At 45.6% G+C, this 21,711-nt stretch overlaps 1 protein-coding gene across 10 annotated transcripts in view; it reads right to left on the bottom strand.

Moving 5' to 3' along the window:
• TIAM1 (TIAM Rac1 associated GEF 1) overlaps positions 1-21,711 on the bottom strand; it is a 382,148-nt gene that overhangs the window by 196,319 nt on the left and 164,118 nt on the right. Inside the window, exon 1 of one of the 10 annotated variants that reach the window (XM_082723626.1) lies at positions 3,991-4,148. The exons of 6 other annotated variants lie outside the window; for them this stretch is intronic. The gene's annotated coding sequence lies outside the window, so the exon portion shown is untranslated. Of the gene's footprint in view, positions 1-3,935; positions 4,149-21,711 lie in introns of those variants that run through there. 3 more of the 10 variants (XM_082723638.1, XM_082723636.1, XM_082723637.1) reach the window with 3 other exon arrangements.

The raw sequence follows: 21,711 nt of genomic DNA, 5'->3' as shown, positions 1-21,711 counted from the left end.
CTGGGATAAGAAGACAAAAATACTGGAAATGTGGAACGTGACCCTAGTAACCCAACTGCCCATACTGAAGAGAGAACAGATGGGAGAAGTGTCTTTGTCTTACTCTGTTGCAATAACCTTTCCCATTTCTGGAAGGAAGGCACTGAGAGGAGTTGTGAGAGCAGGAGTACAACCAGAAAGGGCAGGGTGGGGAAAAGAGCAATGTCCTACAGTGTATCAAGTGCTGCTTTGTTCCAACTCACAAGACAGGTGCCTGCCGTGACTACTCGGGCAGAAATCTCACAACAGGGGCGCCTGGGTGGCTCAGCCGGTTAAGAGTCCGACTCCTGATTTCAGCTCAGATCAGGAGCCCAAGGTCTTGAGATCGAACCCAGAGCTCAGAGCTCAACAAGGAGTCTGCTTGGCAATTCTCCCTCAGTTCTTATGCACATGCACACTCTCTCTAATAAATAAAGCTTTAAAAAAAAAAAAAAAAAAAAAGGTAAGACATTCCACCAACAAACAGCCCCCTAAGCAGTTTTCATTACTTCCACCTCACAGGAGGGGAAATGGAAGCTCGGAGGGGTTAGGCAATTTTAGGGCTAAAAGTGATAGAGCAAGAATTCAGATCCAGAGGCACCTGGCTGGCTCAGTCAGTAGAGCGTGTGGCTCTCAATCTCAGGGTCACGAGTTCAAGCCCCACCTGGGATGCAGAGATTACTTAAATAAATTCTGGGGGGAAAAAAAGCAAAAAGAATTCAGATCCAGCTCTTTCTGACTCTAAAATTCTTGTTCTTATACTGTCACAAACTCAGAAAGATTTTTCTGAGAAAACATTAAAAAGCCAAGACTCATGCATTAAATATGAACCAAAACGCAACTTTCTTCCTCAGTCATTACAGCAAATTTGCTCTACCCTCTTACAAAGTAAATCTGTATTGTCAAGTCGGTTTAAAGCACCTTCAATTCACAGGAAATTACCAGTAAATCTTATGTAAATTCTAGCTGGATGTTTCCACAACAATTTCACAGGGTGTGCCCCAGTGACTCCTCCAAACCCACCTTAGAACAATTCGATCCACTGGAAATTCGATCCACTGGATATGATACTCAAGAGCACAAGGTATGTTTTAATAAAACCAAGAAACATGATTTCCAAGACACAGAAAATAAATACATAATGTCTGTCCCCCTACAGCTAGGAGACTCGGTTACTTAGTTTTAAAGGCTCTTAAAATCTTTTTTGACAGTGTTCCACAGCACAGGACTTTTTAAATGTGTGTAAACTTAAGAAAAGAGGCAGTGTTTTTGTTTCATTTAAAATACAAACAAAAACCAAAGTTGGTTCTTTCAAATGTCAATAAAATTGTTAATACATTAGCAAGACTGATCAAGAACAAGAAAAGCACAAATAGGGGTGCCTGGGTGGCTCAGTGGGTTAAAGCCTCTGCCTTTGGCTCAGGTCATGATCTCAGGGTCCTGGGATCTAGTCCCACATCGGGCTCTCTGCTCAGCAGGGAGCCTGCCTCCCGCTCTCTCTCTCTGCCTGCCTCTCTGCCTACTTGTGATCTCTCTGTCAAATAAATAAATTAAAAAAAAAAAAAAACCTTTAAAAAAAAAAAAAGAAAGAAAAGCACAAATAGCCAATGCTGGGAATAAAAAAGGAAACGTTTCAGGAGGGTGGCTCACTCAGTTAAGCATCTGACTCCTGATCTGGGCTCAGGTCTTGATCTTAGGGTCCTGAGATGGAGCCCCGTGCTGGGTGTGGAACCTGCTTAAGATTCTCTCTCTCCCAAGGGGCGCCTGGGTTGCTCAGTGGGTTAAAGCCCTGCCTTCAGTTCGGGTCATGATCCCAGGGTCCTGAGATCGAGCCCTGCATCAGGCTCTCTGCTTAGCAGGGAGCCTGCTTCCTCCTTTCTCTCTCTCTCTCTCTCTCCCCACCCCCCGCCTGCCTCTCTGCCCTCTTGTGATCTCTGTCTGTCAAATAAATTAAAAAAATTTTAAGAAATAAAAAAAAAAGATTCTCTCTCTCCCCTGCCTCTCCCCACCCAAAGAAAGAAAGGAAAAAGGAAACATTTCTACAGTCTTCTAAAATATCATACAAGGATATTTTGTACAACTTCATACCAATAAATTTTAAAATTTACATGAACTAGGAAACTTCCTATTTAAAAAAAAAATACTAAAACAAGATAATCTTAAATGGCCCTATTCCTGCTAAACAAATTAAATTTGCAACTTCAGAAACAAACAAACAAACAAACAAACAAAAATCAGGGTCAAACCAGGATACTTATGGGAAAGTAAGGAGTCCTTTAGAAAAAAAATAGTGAGACAAAAATTATAATATTCTCTCACACCTATCTGCACCTACCTAATTCATATAGCGGAATTAATCCAATTTCTAATGTCTGCATGAAACAGTCTCATATGACCAAGTCTAGATACGTTTATTAGTAATATACTTCCTCTCTCTGGCGAAGGATTATGGTTCCATAAAACTCCTTGTACGCAAGGGTCTATTAGTGAGTTTCACCAGCACCATCACGAGATCCAGTCAGGTTGTCTTTCCTGTTGAGTGAGTTTCTACAGACTTCTTGGGGGTGCGGGAAGTGGGCCACACACTTCAGGTCAGCCATCAAGTTCACATCTGCATGGCCTGTTCTGTCTGGATCCTCAAGGAGCTAGAACACAGGGCTCTGGCCGTTGTGACAGCCTAGACCATGCAACCTATTGTTCTTCCCTGGGACCTGTCTGCTTTGGCTTAAAAGTCATTTATTTCATTTTACTTCTGTCTCACTAACTTTAGGAAAGCTGGAAGGTGAAAGCAATCTAAGTCAAACTATGGCCACAGCACCCTGTCCCCTGTGCCATTCTGATTATCAGGATCGTGCTAAAATCCAGCTCTGCTCACCCTCCTAACAGCACCCACCCCGGATCCGAGAGAAAAGGAAATCTGATTTTTTATAAACATAGTAACAGCCGCCCATTTCTTTACCTCCACGAAGGTGTCCTAAAAATAAGACAGTTCTCTAAAAATTCATAGGGAGGATTACACGCACACACACACTCAAACACGCGGCTCCCACTTCTCTATACTAACCTGTTGATTGGATATAAAATAGGTAAAACAGGTAAATTAGCCCAAAAGCCTCCATCAGATCCCCATGCAGTGAGCGAATAATACAAAGCTCTAAACGGGGCTTCAAATAAAACCTAAAAAATGTCTGCCTTTACCTTCGGCCAAGTTCATCATTTGCAGGAACCTATATTCAGCGTCACTTGCAATGATCCCGGGTTGCCAGCCTCCGCCCAAACTTCCTCTCCCCACCGCACCCAAATCTGACTTAGGCAATCGACCTGCAGATAAAGCAGCTGCCACAGAAAAATGTACTCTTTTCAAAAAAGTTCCAGATACACGAGTAACACCTCAGTACTAGGAAGTCTTAATCCCCTGAACAGACACCCCATTAATGAGAAACGCAAGACTTCTGATGGCTCCCCACAGAGTTCCCACACCCACCCAGGGGCTGTCCCGCGCCCCGGCTTCAAAACATTCCCTTGGAAATACCGACTCCCGAGCCTTTCAGGGGATGCGGACCGCGCTGCCGGTCAGCGGGGACAGCGGGGACACCTCTGGTGAGTGACCTGATCCCGCAGCCTCCCTCCCGCCCTACCCCTCAAGATCCCTGGATAGGAAAGCAAAGGGGCAAAGGGAAAGGTGAAGGGCTCGCCAAGCCCCAACCCTTCACCCTGGGGCCAGAAGGCACACGGGCGGCGCCCCCGGGGTGTCCCAGCACAGCGCGGAGCCGCCGCTCACCGATCCCGCCCGGCGCGGGGCTCCGCGGGGCTCCGGGCGCACGGGTCCTCCCCGCCCTGCTGCCCCGCCGCCCCGCCGCCGAGCCGGGGCCCCAGCGGCCTCCCCCGCCACAGCCACCCCGGCTGCGAGCCCTCACCCCCAGCACAAAGACCTTCGGCGGCGGAAAGAAGGGGCTTGAAATTCACGCTCACCAGCGCGGCGCAGGGCGCACATGCCTCCCGGGCTCGCCGCACGTCTCCAACTTCCAGCCACCGAAAGGAGGAAGCAGCGCCTTCCCCTTCCCCGGCTCCCGGCAGCGAGAGTGGGCGTAACTTGTGAAGTTTCGTGCTGTGATGAATCTGGTCATTTGGGTGTGTTGGAGAGGGTTTGTCGCTCCTCCCCACCCACCGTCGCCTCCCGCCTCTCCACCTCCTTCCCCAATTTAATTCTCTCCCTTGGCGTTTGCCAGACCGAGAGCTCAGGCTGGCAGTCCCTCCAGACTCTGAGCTCCTCACAACCTTGGGGGAAATTTTATTCCTAACAGGCCTGAACCATTTTATCTATTTTATTTTATTTTATTTTATTTTATTTTATTTTATTTTATTTTATTTACTGTGGCAGCACAGGGCAAGAAGGCTTTTACTTAAAAAGCTAGAAATCTTAAATAATTGTAGGATGGCCCCTCTGCACGGACAGGAATGTGGGCAGGTGAGCCAGTAGAAACCTAATTCCTAAATATCTACTTAAAAAGGAGGCGGGGGCAGAAAAACAAAAAGCAAACTTCTAACTGGCTATAGTTCCTTTAAAACTTACTAAAAAGAGTTCGGACATACAAAAATATATTTGCAAAGCAGACAGTGAACCCTCAAGTATCCATTAGCTGGCAAAAAAAAAAAAAAAAATTAAAATTACCAATATAGCTGGAGCACCAGTAGACTCCTCCCTGAAATACATCCCCCTCTCCCTCCCCCCTAGAAAATAGCTGCCACAAACTTGAGTTCCCATGAGTAATATTCATAGCACAGTTTCTAGGCATTGTAAAGGACACCAGCTAACTTCAAAGTCCACCCAAAAGCAATCCCAACAATCATCCCCTTTGCTAGGACTGACCTTGATTCCGAAAGAGAAGTTTCATTAAATAACACTAAAAAAATGACCACACACGTTAAATGACGCCTCAGGTGGCCGGTTAAAGAAAATGAAGGAAATCACAATATAAGAAAATAGGAGATCTGGAATGACAAGTGGAGGCCATATCTGAAACAGGTGAAGCATTCATGGATGAAATCGATAGATTAATAGAGCATTGTCATTTTACAAGGTTAATAGCTGTGTCAAGGCCAAGGATACTGACCCACACTTGCAAAGGGCTTTCCTCAAGAACCCAGACTGTAGAAACAGAAATACAACATTCATTAAAGAAGTCCTAATTACTCAAACGCCTGCCAGAGTTGTAGGCTGGGAGCAACACTCAGAAAAGGGAACCTTCAAGATAATGATGATAAAACATTAATGATAACATAATGATGATTCCACAAAATAGTGGAAACCATGATACACCCAAAACTGACTCATATATAGAAGGAGATGCCTAGCTCATCTATATATTCCCAGTAACTTGAGCAGAGGCTGGCATAAGGAGAAAATTAAATGAATGAAGCAAATGAACAAAAGAATGTCCATGGAGAATTCTGAAGGAACAGAATGAAGAGACCGGATACATGAAATCAGCAGAAAAATGGAAGTGACTTTGCCCAGTGGGAACATTCAACAATCATGAAGATATTTGTCGTCGTGACAACTCTGAGAAGCTCTTGGCATCGAGCAGGCAGAATACGCAGAAGACACGGATGCTACCTGGGAAAGCCTCCCACAACAAAGAATTACCCAGCCCCAAATGCCAATACCGCTGGCTAATGAGAAGCCCCGGGAGAGAGCCTTCACTATCAACGAATGTATTCATTCCATATATGATTATCAACAGCAGGAGAGGAGACTCTCTGGGGACGTATAAGGATATACAATAGCATTTCTCCTCCTTTTCCACTGAGCAGCATCTGATGAGGGCTGGACCACCTGCGTGGGATCAGAGATAGTGGGCATGGAGTCAGAAGCAGGAAAGCATTAAGGCTTGAGGGCACAGCCTCAAGCCTATGCACTCGAGAAGCTAAGGACCTGTGTCAAATTTAGATGGAAATAATCAAGAAGGGAGTGGGGAGGAAGATGACATTAGGGGGGAGGGTGTGTATCAGCTTTAGAATCACAGATAGCATGCCTGTGGGGGAGGAGGCAGGGTAGGTGCTGGGAAAGATCCACAGACAAAACCTGCTTATCGCAGGCACCAAGAGTCATTTCTCCATTGATAGTCCCAAGCAGGGGAGACACTCCCCTGAGAACAGGAAGGATGTTTAACCTGATTACAGTTTATTGAAAAGAAAGTTACAAATCACTTCCGGGGGGGGAAAAAAGAGGTAAGCCCTCCCGTGTCTACCCGTCTGGGTTAAGAACCTACAAAGTGCATACATCTTTTCTACAGGTTTTCTGGTCTCATCGTTACCTAAGAAATGTTTCTTTGCCGGGAGAAGTCTTGTTCTTGCTCAGTGTTTCTCAAAATGGGGCACGTGGGACAGTGGGTTTGCTCCCCTCGAACTCCCTTGAAGCCTCACGGATAGTCAGTAGGGGATAAAAGACTCTCTCCTATAGTTGCTCCTGGAGGAATCCACGGAGCACCCCGAGTTCAAGAGGCTGAACCAACTGTGAGCCCACAGAAAACCCTCTGGTTCCATTCAGTGGCGGACAGACCACGAAACAGCTGACATAGGTTGAAGCTCACAACCTCCTCAGGACCCAAGAGGTCTTCAGGCAGCGGCCACCAGCCTCCCAAGGGAGCTGCTCTTGGCATCAAAAGAAGGACGCCAGGCTGGGGGTCCCCTCCGCACACCTGGGAACAAATGGGGGGGACAGAGGACGCTTTAGGTCACCAGCTTATTTATCTGCGGCTCTGAATGCCATTAGGTCTTGCTTCTTAAAAGCAATTTAGGAAAAGAAAATGTGAGCACAGCTAAGAGTCCCACCGAAAGCAATGCACTTAATCAGAAATGAACCGTGTTTCTCTTCCGAAGAAATGCAACCAGTAGAGGGAGCACAGTTGACTTTTGTGCTTTGCAATTTCCCAAGGGGGGTGGGGGGCGGGATGTTAAATGACGCGAGTCACAAAAACAATCAAACGTTACCACAAATAAAAAGATTTATGGAAAAATATTTTGAAAAACTCGAAGCCGTGACACCCTTAACAAAGCATCTGTCCTGGTCGTGGATATTTACACAAGAGCTAGCTACCCAAATAAAAGACTATATAATGAATACATAAATATATGTTGGAAAACATTTGGTACGTGGGGGGAAACTCAGAAAGGGTCAGACAGCTCTTCTTCCCTTTGTCAGTTGAACTGATGCTCAGAAACAAAAAACTATGACGAGTTTATTTGTTTTCCCCGTAGACTCTCATTCAGGCTTTATCTTGCTGTTTTATAAATTTGTCCTACAAGAACGGACTCGTAAAATTCCTTTCAAATTGTGTTCTCAATGACACCAATGCCTTCTTTAAAGCAAGACTCTTGCAGATTTCTGTTCAAGGGTCTTCAGAACCGACTGGATCCAAGATCAGGGCAGTGAAATGGAAAAAGGGTTGCCATCCGCTGGGCGGACCAGGTCCAAGACCTGTCCCTCCCTTTCCGAGCTCACGGAGACAGTAAGGTGGGTTCCCAGGCACACGGTCCCCCCGTCACCTCGCAAGAGCAAACAGCACCAAAGGTGGAGAGAAAGAAGGTTCTCCTCCTCAAGTAGGTGAAGCCCAGCAGGAGTGTTCACGAATTCGCAGATAATCTGAACCAAAGCGATGACTCCCCGGCATCATTGCAGACCCAAACCCAGATCCCGTTAATCATACAGTATCGCTAAAGAAATTCAAAAGCTTTTTTACGAAGCCATTCTGTGGTTGGCCACCAGACTGAGGGTCAAAATCAATTAAAAGTCTAAATGTGGATTCATCTCATCCTCCCTCGCGCTTGGTCTGAGGTTCTCCAAGAAGGCAGACGTGTTTGAAAACCCCTCACACCCCCTTGGACAAGGCCTTCCCTCTCTCTGAGAGAAAAGCCGAGGGTCGCCCTTTCAGACACTGTCTTCAAGGGCAGACCCTCGTTCACTTTGATTTGACACAAAAATGTTTTATAATTTGGGGCGCCTGGGTGGCTCAGTGGGTTAAAGCCTTCAGCTCAGGTCATGATCCCAGGGTCCTGGGATCAAGCCCCACATCCGGCTCTCTGCTCGGCAGGGAGCCTGCTTCCCCCCCCCCCCCCTCTGCCTGCCTCTCTACCTGCTTGTGATCTCTCTCTCTCTGTCAAATAAATAAATAAAATCTTTAAAAAAATAAAATGTTTTACAACTTAACCTTCACCCCCAGCACACTTAGTGACTTTGAACCGAATTTTCTCCATCCAAAAACTGAACGCCTAAAAAAGAAGCAGAAGTAATCCTGAAGAATGTGGAGTCTGAAAATTCTTACAGCCTTTTTTTTAGCAATTTTTTTAAAGATGTTATTTATTTGACAGAGAGAGAGATTACAAGTAGGCAAAGAGGTAGGCAGAGAGAGAGGGGGGAAGCAGGCTCCCCGCCGAGCAGAGAGCCCAATGTGGGGCTCGATCCCAGGACCCTGAGATCATGACCTGAGCTGAAGGCAGAGGCTTAACCCACGGAGACACCCAGGTGCCCCTGAAAATTCTTAGAGCCTTTAAATACCACCCAGATCCAAAATACCCTACAGGGACTGATGTGAGGCACGTCCCTTATAATCCAGAGGCTTTGGTTTCCTCAACTAGGAAGTGGTAATAGCCCACTAATATTGTCTGGCTTCCTAGTTCTATCTTCCCATCGTATGTTCCCTCGATTTTAAAACTCCCATTGCTCTCTGTGCCCCAAATGACAACTGCTCACACAACATTTATGAAACACGCCAGAATCAAGACTTTCAGGACGGGCTCTCACCCTTGTAACTGAAGCCATGCTTGCAACTGGAAGGGAAAGGGAGGGAAGGGCAGGAAGTGCAACCCGAGGGTAAAGGTAACAAAGAAGCCAAAGGAAAAGTCCATGAACCCTTCGCACACTGACTCGCAATCATCCATATGGGGCCAGATGCTGTCCTGCCCACACACACACAGTGAGGCGGCTGGTGCCAAGGGCCCTGGGAGCCTTGCACAAGAGGTACATGTGGTTCGTGGGGGCGAGAGCATCTGGGTTTTCCCTGGTGTGGGCTCTTTTAGACACCTCTCTACTCAGCGGCAATAAACAATAATAATTATTATTGGCACTAAAAGCGCGATCGTGCTGAATAACTAATGTTAAGAAGACAAGAAGTCAAGTTCTCATTTCAGTCCTGCCTTCTCTCCAGAGAATGTGTGGAGCCGGGAGAGCCTCACAGTCCTCCATCTAGCTCCTAGGGAGGGTTCCCTCTGGGGCTCCGGGGGCTGTCCCATGGAGGAGGCCTCCTTTGGACAAGGGAGAAGCAAGGACGGGAAGCAAGTCCTTGTTCGAGTCCCGCCCACCACCAGGGGAACAACTTAACAGCGAGCCACCTGGCTTCCCTTTCAGTAAAATGGGGAGTTGAAATCTACGCCTACTGACAATCCATGGGGCTACATGGGCTAACGGGCTTCATATAGGGCACATACCCAACAATGCCCCTAAACTAGGGGGCCCTAAGTGGACAAAAACAGTTTTCCGTCAGGAAATAAGCAACCAACCATGTTAGTGTTTTAAATGTTTTCAAGGTTTTCGTGTTGATATTGCTATTTAGTCATGGAGAGAAACACAGTTATGAAGCCGGTGGGAGAGTGGGGGGCCTTGTCAGACTCAGGGGCCACAGAGAGACCTCTTGAGCCCTTCCCCAAGTCCCTATGGCAGAGAAGCAGCAAGACCACTCGTGAGGCTCGCCACGGTGAGACACACAGGCCCTCAGCACTCACCAAGGAAAACCAACAGGACACGCACTTGTTTTTGTCATTGAGGGTTTTGATTTTTTTTATTTTATACGGAAACTATCATTCCAGAATGTATAGACCAAAGCATATTGGAGGAAGGGTAGGTGGGAATGTGAAGCAGACAGCAAGGGACTAGACCAAAGCATATTGGAGGAAGGGTAGGTGGGAATGTGAAGCAGACAGCAAGGGACACACCTAGCACCTGGGACCAATAGGGAAGTGACAAGGACCACGCCCACAGATGTGTTTCTAACACCTGACCCCGAACAGAGTCAAGGAAAATTAAGTGACTTCTAGTGTCAGAAGAAACATACAAACTTGTCTTTCCTTTCTAAGAACAACAGACATTAGATTTTATGGCCTCTTGGAACACTGGTGCCATTTTCCCTAAGGTAAACAAAAATCCAACATGCAAGAAGTATTTTCTTTTTCTTTTTTTTTTGGTTCCAGAGGTAGAGGTCAGTGATTCATCAGTTGCACAGAACACCCAGTGCTCATCCCATCATGTGCCCTCCTTGATGCCCATCCCCCCATTACCCCATCCCCCATCCCCCTCCCCTCCCCTCCAGCAACCCTCAGTCTGTTTCCTGTAGTTAAGAGTCTCTCATGATTTGTCTCCCTCTCTGTTTACCTCTTATTTTTCCTTCCCTTCCTCTATGTTTATCTGTTTTTTTCTTTACACATGAGTGAAATCATATGATACTTGTCTTTCTCTGACTTACTTTGCTCAGCATAATACCCTCTATTCTAGTTCCATCCACTTGGTTGTAAATGGCAGGATTTCATTCTTTTGATGGCTGAGTGATATTCCTGTGGTGTGTGTACACATACATACATTCTATTGTGTATGTGTGTACACACACACACACAACAGCTTCTTTATCCATTCATCTGTCAGTGAACATGTGGGCTCTTTCCATATTTGGGCTATTGTGGACATTGCTGCTATAAACATTGGGGTATGAGTGCCCCTTCAAATCACTGTTTGTATATTTTAGATAAATACCTAATAATGCAATCACTGGGTCATAGGGTAGCTTTACTTTTAACTTTTTGAGGAACCTCCATACTGTCTTCCAGAGTGGCTGCACAAGTCTGCATTCCCACCAACGGTGGAAGAGAGGAAGGGGAAGATATTTGCAAATGTCTTATCAGAGAAAGGGCTGGTATGCAACATCTAGAAAGAACTTATCAAACTCAACGCCCAAAAAACCAAAAATATCCAGTCAAGGAATAGTCAAAAGACATGAACAGACATTTCCCAAAGAAGACATACAAATGACCAGCAGACACATGAAAAAATGCCCAACATCACTCTTCATCAGAGTAATACAAATCAAAACCACAATGAGATTCCACCCCACACAAGTCAGAATGGCTAAAATTAACACATCAGGAAACAACAGATGTTTGATGAGGATCTGGAGAAAGGGGAACCCTCTTGCAAAGAGTATTTTCAATTGGAAAATACAATAAGCCTATATCTCAAAATATTAAGGGACCTGCGGCAGGTAAGAGACACATAAAGAGTCACAGACCCACACATAAGAGTAAGAAAGGGATCTAATTAGTCACTCACCCATCTGAGGTCAGCAGGGTTAAGGGACTCACTCAGGCTTACATAATAAAATAATTGTAGATTCAGTCTAGAACCCAGATCTACTGAGACAAATCTGCCATATGTCCTGCGAACTCAATTATCCCTCCTTGGGGTGGGGGGGGGGGTCCATAATATAAACATTAAATTCAGTATATGCATATATAATTTGGGGCCCCAACACAGGACAAGAGGCACATATAAATTAAAAGATGATATAAATTGAACTCATTGAAAACTAATAAGCAAACCATAATGACAAGGTACGTGAAAAAATATCTTGGCTCAGCCCCAGACAAGCAAACAAGAGGCTCAGAGGCCCGGACAGAAAGACGCAGTCAAGCCAGGACGGCTGAAGGCAGTCTGATCCACCAGCAGCCAGCAACGTCCCAAACAAATTACTAGGCTAGGCCAGACTGCGGGTAAGCCTGGGGGGGATGTGGGACGGATTCTCACATGCCCCAGGGGTCATGTGGGCACTCTGGCCAAAGGCAAGTATTCTCCAATTTCTCCCCAAGAAAAGAAAACATGTCTCTATAGACGCTGCAAAACAGCTTCTTCTCACTTGCACGTGAATTTGCACCGCAGCCCAGTGCACAACTGGCAAAAAGCGTCCACAGCCCAGGCACCCATCACCAGATAAGCGGATAGACAAAATGTGGCCCATCCATACAACGGACGAATGACTACTCAGCCGATACGAGGAATGAAGTTCAGAAAAAGGCTACACATGGTGAACCTTGAAAACAGAACGCCGAAGGGTGAAGTCAGACGCAAAAGAACGACAGTGGCAAGATTCCACTTACAAGAAGTATCTAGAAGAGGCAGATTCAAAGAGACAGAAGGGAAACTAGAGGTTACCAAGTGCTAGGGGGACAGGGGGTCTGGGAAGTCACCATTTAATGGTTACAGCACTGCTGTGTGAGCGATGAGAGAGTCTGGGACAGAGAGAGCAGTGGTCCTTGTACAACGCGGTGAATGTCATTACCGCCACAGAACGGTAGACTTAAAGATGGTCAAAATGGCAAATTTTCTCGCCCACAGATTTTTACAACTTTTTGAAAAGATTCAAAACAACACCTCATCTGCAACCTATTGGCTCAGGACCACAGAGCCTTTCACAAACTACTGCCACTAAAAACAAAAGTAATCAAAACTTCAATCTAAGCACATTAACTAGCTTTAAAATGTGCCTGTTCTCCCTGTCACATTACCATGATCTTAATCACATACCTAAAGGAGCGATTTTCTCTTTTTGTAAGAGATAAAATGGGATTGTCTAACCTCGAAAATTCAATCTTTTCCAATTATAAAGATGAAACAACACGCACCTCTTCCCAGGCAAAGCTTTCACAGTCTGCCAGGTGTCACAGCTGTACCCAACACGCCTCGCTGTACGTCGGCTTCCCCCAGCCTGTTTCCGTCCCCAATTTCAAAGCAGATCAAGCAACGGGAAGGGTTGGGTGTAAATCCAGCACCATAAGAGAGAAATGCACCAAACTCAAGTTACCGGTTGAAGACTGGAAAATGGTGCACATTTCAACAACCACCTTTTACACATTTAACGGACCTGAACCTGCCAGGAATTCCTTTTCTGTCATAAGCCCATCATCTAATCCTTGTAAAACCCCAGTGTCTCATCTGTAAAGTGGGTTATAACAGTATTTCACCTGTGATGCTACTCAAGGATGAATCACATTTCCTGAGCACTGTGTGCAAACCACAGGGCTCAGGGCTGTTCACCCGTCTTTGAGCCTGGTCCCCGTGACAACTCAACAAAGTATGATAACTCGACCCATTTTACAGATGAAGACACTGAGGCACCGAGAGGTTACGCCAACTGCCCAAAGCTGCCTGACCAGTGGGAGTGGGGTTTGAAGTTCCAGGCTGGGACCACAGCCCTCCATCAACTCATTGGTCCATGTGGCCCACCATCCTGGCAGCTTGTATGGGGTTTTTTTTATTAGCATCACCTTTAAAAGTCACAGGTTCTGGGATCACCAAGCCAGAGAGCTGAGCCTCATTCCCAAAGCCTACACCCACTTATGGGCTACCTCATCCCCCTCCCAAGACCAAATGTAGCAAGCGAGCGACATACGTCGGGGTTTCTCCTAAAGCTCCTGGCAGGTAATCATCGCTCTGTCTGAGAAAGAAGCTGAACACATATCTCCAGATGAGCAAGTTAAATTGGGCAACAGTCAAAGAATATGCATAATGTATGTGTAGGAATCTCGTAAGTATCTTCACGGGGCCCTTTGCAGAGCCAAGTTTCTCTGCATTCGGCAAGTTTAAGGTCTAGACTGAGACAATTAACCATAGGTGGATATTTTATACTCAACTATTTACAGCGGTGGTTCTCAATCAAAAGAAATACACAACGCACAGAATTTCGCTCCAGACTCCCCAGTAGACCATGGCAGGTGACTCACAGGCTGACACACTGCTCTTGGCAAGGCCCCAAGAGTTACGCATGCCAACCAGCCGGTGTGGGGTAGGCCCTCCCAAGCAAGTTGACCAACCTCACCAGATCCTCTGAAACACCAAGGCAAGGGCCTTCCACTTCCAGCCGTCTGGAGTCTGAGAAAAGGGAGATCTCAACTTGGGGTCCCAACGACGCCAACCCACTGGAAGGAATCCTCACTGAGGCCCGGCCATGACCAAGACAAGCTGTCTCTGACTTTCACTTTTCTTGCTCCAACAAATTCACTCACCTTTCTTAGACTTGGGCTTATGATTCAGAATTGTGGTTCCTGCCAAAGCCCAGGATCCTAAGAGCCTTTGTTCTCTTCTCTGGCCCCAGATGAACTCAGCCAGTTGAAGAACAGCTGTAAACTCTTGCCCGCATAACTTTCCACTGGGCCAAAGTTAGTCAGGTTGGCTGGGTCTCAGGTCAACAACCTCCTGGAGGAACACCCCCCCAGGCACCCCATCCCAACCCCCAACAAAAGAGCCAAATAGAACTGTTAATGAACTGCCCATTTCCACAGTCTCTGACACATACTGACCCCCCACACACACAGAGATCCCACGGGCTCATTCAATCTCATTAACCAAAAACAATATTCCTGGCCTTTAGTAATAGCATGGGTTTGGTTTTCATAAGGACTGGCACACCACCTCATGTTACTTGCTTCCATTGGGACTTACCGTTATTCTGAGTATACACATGACCTTAGACTTGAGGTCTTTGTTCACTGTCCCCTTCTCCGTGAGGTCCTCCTAGCTGCTCTCACCGCCCCCCTGTACCACCACCTCTTTCTCTGACACACTTCCTTTCTCACTTCCCTACTTTATTTTTTTTTTCCTCTTTAAAACACACACTCAACATTTTCCTATCTTACGATTTGCCTTATTTATTGTTTCTCACCTCCACTAGAATCAAAGCTCCACACGGGCAAGGATTTTGATCCATTCCTCTCCCAACTCCATCTTGACTGCCAAGAGAGCTTACCTAGCACAGGGCAGACCCTCAACGAATATTTGTTGGCTTCGATCGAATGCACCCTCATGACGATGACCAAGACCAGAAAGTATGATCAAAACCACGCAGGCATGAGCTCTCTCCTGAAACGACAGAAATGAAGTCCTCTCCCACTTCCTCTGAACCCCAAACAACAAGAAGAGAAACAGGGAACAAGAAGGGAAATATACACTTATTCCAATAACGCACAAGTACTTGGGCTTTTGGACCCAGAATTTTCAAGAATTTTCAAAAGCCAGCCTGCTAAGTCTCTGAAATAGCATTTTGTGAACCAAAAGGGGTAAGACCAATAATCTCTCCCTACAGTCAATAGCACACATCCCACTCCCAGCTCAGCACCTCCCACTTGTCCAGACCAACCCCCTCGGACCTCAAGCCCACCCACCCCCTCCACCTTCCGGTAGCCCTCACAACCATGCCGCCTCGCAGTCCTCCCTGGTCTATCGCTGAGTTCCCTTCCTTATCTCCCTGGCCCCTCCATCACTTGGTCACGTCCATTCGGCAAAGATACCAACCCCATTAAATCCCAGGTGGCACCTGCCCGCAAACAGCTGAAGAGTCCACTGGTCTTCCCTGAAACTCTCGACCGCTAACGTCAAGTCTGCCCTACATGAAACTGGAGACAACACACCAAAGCCCCTCATCCATTCACCCCTTCCTGATGCTCCTATCTATTCTCATCCCAAATGCCCAGTAATTTCTCCTCATCTTTTTTCTCAGCTGATGATCTCTTGTCTGACTTCTCTGAGGAGACCGAAGCAATCGAATAGGGCTGCCACAACTCCCAAGCCTGTGTGTACTCACCAACAAGCCTCCATCTGTACCCATATGCTCTACCTCCTGCCTGTGACCACAGAGAACTATCCACACCCCATCTAAAATCCAACCCTCCTCCTGGGACTAGACCCTAGTTTGCCTCAAGGACAATATCCCAGCAATTCCCCTCTCTCCCCTCTACATTATCAAATCCCCCTTGTTCTCTTGGAGCATCCACAGCTGGAGGAAGAGATGCCTTTTTTCCTCTAATTCCAAATCACCTCTCAACACCCCAACGGTTGCCACTATACTCTGAGCCATGATCTACTCTCTGTGGAGCTAGAGCAAAACACGGTAACAAGGCTCCCTGTTTACACAGTCTGATCTCACCCCAAAAGCCAGAGGGGTCCCTTTGATGTGCAAATCAGATCACACTACCCTCTGTTCAAATCAAGGGGTAAAAGTCAAACTCCCTGGAGAGACCTACAAAGCCTGTCTGTCATCATTCACCTCCTGCTTCTTCTCCCCTAGCTCCTGCCACTTCAGCCACACTTGGCCTCGCTGATATTCCCTGAGCCCTCCAGACACATTCCCACTTTCTGGAACATTCCAGATATGCAATTGGCTAATTCCTTTATCTTTAAGTCCTCATTCAAAACAGTACCATCTCATGACTGTATCTTTCCCATTCAAATAGAACCCTCTCATGAAATGGGCCCCACTTTCCCCCCAAAATTGCCTCCCTCCCCAAAGCAGCTCTACTTTTCCTTTTTTCAGATAGCACTTACCACCTTCTGGCACATTATAGCATTAAGTTAACTAATTAAAATAATGGACTATTAATAACTAATTAAACATTTGTTTGTTATTTAATGGTAATTCACAAAGACAAGGATTTTTGTCTCTTTTGTTCACCGAAGTTCCCCAACAACCTGGGACAACACCCACCACACAGAAGGACCAAAACTACCAACTCCTGAGTGAATAAAATAGTATTTCCTTTTCAGACTAGTGGGCAGAATAAAGCACATAAGGACAGAAAAATGAAAAACAAAGAAGGGGAAAGTAAAAGACAGTGAGAAAGAAACATGAAAGAAAAAAAAAAGAAAAAAGAATCAGACAGAAGAGATCCAGGCTGGCAAATTCCCCAAATGCATAAGAGACACCAATCCACAGATTCCAGAAGTCCTACAAACCCCAAACAGAAGAAATAAGAAGATATTTACACATAGACATGTCACAGCAGAACTGGAAAAGCCCAACAGAAAATCTGTACAAGCAGCAAGAGGAAGAGGAATAGCCAACAAAGGTACATCCCTTGGGCTGCCACTGACTTCCCAACAGAAACAAAAGCAGCCAGAAGAGGATGAGTTGTCATCTCCCAAGTGTTCAAGGAAAATAACCACCAACCCAAGATTCCATACTGAGTAGAAACAAAGACCACCTGGAACAGAGACAAAATAATAACATCTTAGGAGATTTTAAGTGATATAAAAGAAAAAAAGGACATGTCATAACAATATCCTCTATACTAGGTGGGAGTAAAAGGAGATCAAATATTCTACTGCCCTGTATTATCGGGGAAGGAAAGGGTGCCAACTGATATAAGACTTTGTAATCTAATGTAACAGTGGGTCATCTTGGACCAAAAAGAGATTTTAGGGGCACCTGGCTGGCTCGGTCAGAGGAACATGCAACTCTTGATCTAGGGTTTGTGAGTTCAAGCCCCACTTTGGGTGTAGAGAGATGACTTAAAAATAATATCTTCCCCCCAGAAAAGAGATTTTATTTAAATAGGACAGGCATAAAAGCAAACATCTGATTATATTCAGACTGGAAATGTATTTATTTATTTAAAAAATAAAGAGAATGAAAGACAAGCCACACTGGGACACCATATTTGCAACCCACAGGACCAACAAAGGCATATTATTCAAAATATGTTAAACACACACACACACACACACACACACACATATACTTCAAATCAGAAGACCAACTTCCAAATAGAAAATGACAAGTGAAAAAAAAAGAAAAGAAGAGAAAATGACAAGTGATTTGAAGAGGTAATCCACAAAAAAGTATATTCCAAATGACCTATAAACCTATGAAAACGGTCGGGGTGCCTGAGTGGTTCAGTGGGTTAAAGCCTCTGCCTTTGGCTTAGGTCATGATCTCAGGGTCCCGCATCAGGCTCTCTACTCAGCAGGGAGCCTGCTTCCTCCTCTCTCTCTCTCTGCCTGCCTCTCTGCCTTCTTGTGATCTCTATCAAATAAATAAATAAAATCTTAAAAAAAAAAACTAGGAAAAGGAGCTTAAGCTCATTGATTATCAGGAAAATGTAAATTAAAAGCAAGAAATCCACTTATTACCAGAAGAGCTAGAATTCAAATGAGGGATAATGAGGCTTCCCTAAGGACCTGAAACAATAGGGACTCTTTCTATTCCCAGGGACAGTGTAACGGGGTCAACTATCTTACCCACTGAAGATGAAGAACCAGCGAGTCCAGTCCTAGAGACACCCCAAGAAACGCATGCACAACTGCTCTGTGGAAGATACCCCAAGACATCCTTTGCAGCCTCATGCACAACAGCCAACACTCAGACTCACCCAAGGGTTCATCAGTCACAAATGGCTACTATACCAGTTACGGTCTATTCACACAGTAAGACTGTATAATAATGAATATGGAAAAATCAGAGCTACACACAGAACACATGAATCTGATTTCTTAAAAAGGTGAGGAAATGAAATGACCTAGAATACTAAATAAAATATTTCCGTTCGTATAAAGTTCGAAAACAAGCAAAACTAAACGATAGTGCTTAGAGATACATATTTGAGTAAAAACACTGTGAAGACAAGCAAAAACACCACTCCATAGAGGTCAAACCCAGCTGTCACCCTTAGGAGGTGGGAAAAGGATCAAAGATGAAAAGAGAGGTCTTCTGGGGGGCCGGCAATGTCCTACTTCTCGAGCTGGTGATGACCATGACTGTACTGCCTCTTAGACCATACACATAAGTACTGTGGACTATTCTAGATGGGGTGGCATTTTCACAAGTCAAGAAAAGTAAATAAAATCACATGAAACTATCTTAGAGAAAAATATTTCCCACCAAATATTAACTCCTCCTTCCCAAATGGGAAAGCCTCTCAATTTAGACTCTAGATAGAAAATCCCATACAGGGGCGCCTGGGTGGCTCAGTGGGTTAAAGCCTCTGCCTTTGGCTCAGGTCATGATCTCAGGGTCCTGAGATCGAGGCCCGCATCGGGCTCTCTGCTCAGCGGGGAGTCTGCTTCCTCCTCTCTCTCTGCCTGCCTCTCTGCCTACTTGTGATCTCTCTCTGTCAAATAAATAAATAAATAAATAAATAAATAAATAAAAGAAAGAAAGAAAATCCCATAAAAACAGCACTACAGATTGGGAGAAGGGGGATGGGGTTATGGACACTGGGGAGGGTATGTGCTATGGTTAGTGCTATGCTATGAAGTAAGTGTGTAAACCTGGAGATTCACAGGCCTGTACCCCTGGGGATAAAAATATATTATATGTTTCAAAATAAATAAATAAATAATTTTTTTTTAAAAAACAGCACTACAGTAAATCTCTGTAAAGTTCAATGAGTAAGACAGTCAATGACATACAAGATCAAATACTTGTTCTAAAGGAGATACCGAATTCATGAAGGCATTCTCCTCCAACCGTTAACTCATAGTAGATCATATGGTTATAGAGTCAGGTGACTGTTTTCGAAGGAATATGGTCAGAGAGATAATTGATTAGAAGGAGAGGGAAGGTAGATAAAGTATGTATATATTTATGTAGGTACAAACCCACACATGTTTATATACACATGAATATGTATATAGCCAGCCTCAGAAGACACCCCTTGCCATGACTCTCTTTTAAAATGAAAGCAGCATTTAAGAGCGGGCTCAGTGAGTGCCTGCGTGGCTCAGTGGGTTAAGCCTCTGCCTTAGGCTCAAGTCATGATCTCACGGTCCTGGGATCGAGGCCTGCATAGGGCTCTCTACTCAGCGGGGAGCCTGCTTCCTCTCCTCTCTCTCTGCCTACTTGTGATCTCTGTCAAATAAATAAATAAGATCTTTTAAAAAAAAGAAAAGAAAAGAGTGGGCTCAGTGCACCCCTCCCCTTCCTCCCTTCTCTGGTGTCACAGGACCAGATGAGCATTGGGACACGATGCTTACAATCCAGGGGCACCAGAAAGGAAATGGGAAAAGGGTGGTGGTTGTCCCCAGATTGAACCCAAAGATTCCAGCCATCCACCCAGCACTGTCTTTCTCCTCACGATGAATCATGGATCCATTACCCACGAATATGTTCTATTTTTATGTTGAAAGAAACGCCCATCTATCACCTCCTGGAGCAATGAGGACTCAGCTTTCTGACCTGCACCGTGAGGCAGGTGAATGGCTTAGTTTCTGATGGGTACACACCCTCTCTAACAGGAACGTCAAGTTCTCGGAGGTCTTTTTTGCCGGACTCGAGTGGTGGGGACCCTTGCTTTCTTCCATTATTCGTGACTGCTTTTCTCTGCCCGGCACCTTCACGCTTTCTTCTCTCCCATCCCTAGCCACAAAGATGAGCACGATCCAGGCAAGGAAAATCACGGAACCTCAAGACCCCGGATATCGTGATTGGTCCTCAGATGGTTAATGATCTGTCGGGGCCAAGGAGAGAACTTTGAAAACTGAGAATATCAGCCTCGAGCTGCTGGCAGCATGCCTGGGCTAGGCTCGAGCCAGACTGAGAAAAACTTAATCTGATAGAGGGAAAACCAAAGATGAAAACCAGAAGGAGAACCTGATGTGCTGCCCTTTCTAGATCCAACTATCCCCTACATCCAGCTTTATCCTGTTCCTTACAGGGGACAACTTGTTTCCACTCTGGCCTAAAATCAACTTGGGGTTTCTAACCCTTGCAACAAAAGGTCTACACTAATAGGGTTGGGGGGGGGGGGTTCTGGGTTTTGTTTTGGTTGGTTGGTTGGTTGGTTCTGAATGGTCTTGCTGTTGATGTTGCTATTTTGCTAGAGTAAAAAGCAAAGAGCTGACCCTGGGAACCCCAGCACATGCTTGTGAAAAAAGTCTCTGTGAACCACTAAGCTTCCCCTTTCTATTTCTTTTAAAACTGTACCTGGGGCGCTTGGGTGCCTCAGTCATGATCCCAGGGTCCTGGGATAGAGCCCCTCGTCAGGCTCCCTGCTCAGCAGGAGCCTGCTTCTCCCTCTCCTACTCACTCGTGCTCTCTTCCCACTATCTCTGTCTGTCTCACTCTCAAATAAATTTAAAGAAAGAAAGAGAAAAAAAACTTTTAAAAAACATACTTGATATGTCTTCCCCTTCCTACTTCTTCTATTTCTTTATTTCACCCATGTTTCCCCCTTCTAAAATGCTGAATGACCCCAGGGTGAATGTCTTAGATTCTTCTCTCTTCTGGGAGAATGCGGATCACCCCAAATTAAGACGGGACCAGGGAGCAATGGCTAGAGATGCTTCTGTTCTATCCAGATCATGATTTTTGAGTCCTTCCAAAAGCAAGCTCTCTGGTTTTGAGGAAACCCCAGGCTTGGGGCAGCCAAAGGAAGTGCCTCTGAACCCACACAACATGCAAGGCAACCACAGAAAGGAAGGGGGGGGAGCCTCTTCCTGTGTATTTTCTGAAGCACTTTTCTTAAAGAGAGATCAGCAGTGTTCAATTTCAAGGAAGCAAAGGTAGGAGGAAAGGGTCCAGCACAACAGTTTCATCACACATGCAAACACTCACGGCCACAGGAGTCCTTGCACTGACGTCACCCATCTCTCCTTTACCTTGACAAGGACCAGCATCGTCCCAGCATTTTACCGGAAGATAAAAGTGCATGCCTAGTTACACCAGCCAATCACTCTCTTAATTCCACGGAGAGCCTCCTCGTGTGGGAGACAAGATCAGAGGCCCACCAAGGCACTGTTCTACATTTCTATGGGCCACAAAAAATTAAAAGGATCCCGGGCAGAGCAAATTTCTTAAGCAAAGGGCCGTTTAAAAACAGAAGTGC

Source organism: Mustela nivalis (genome assembly GCF_964662115.1).
Source record: "Mustela nivalis genome assembly, chromosome: 1".
NCBI classification, from domain to species: domain Eukaryota; kingdom Metazoa; phylum Chordata; class Mammalia; order Carnivora; family Mustelidae; genus Mustela; species Mustela nivalis.
The sequence above is the reverse complement of the archived record's forward strand: the minus strand, read 5'-3'. Positions and strand labels throughout refer to the sequence as shown.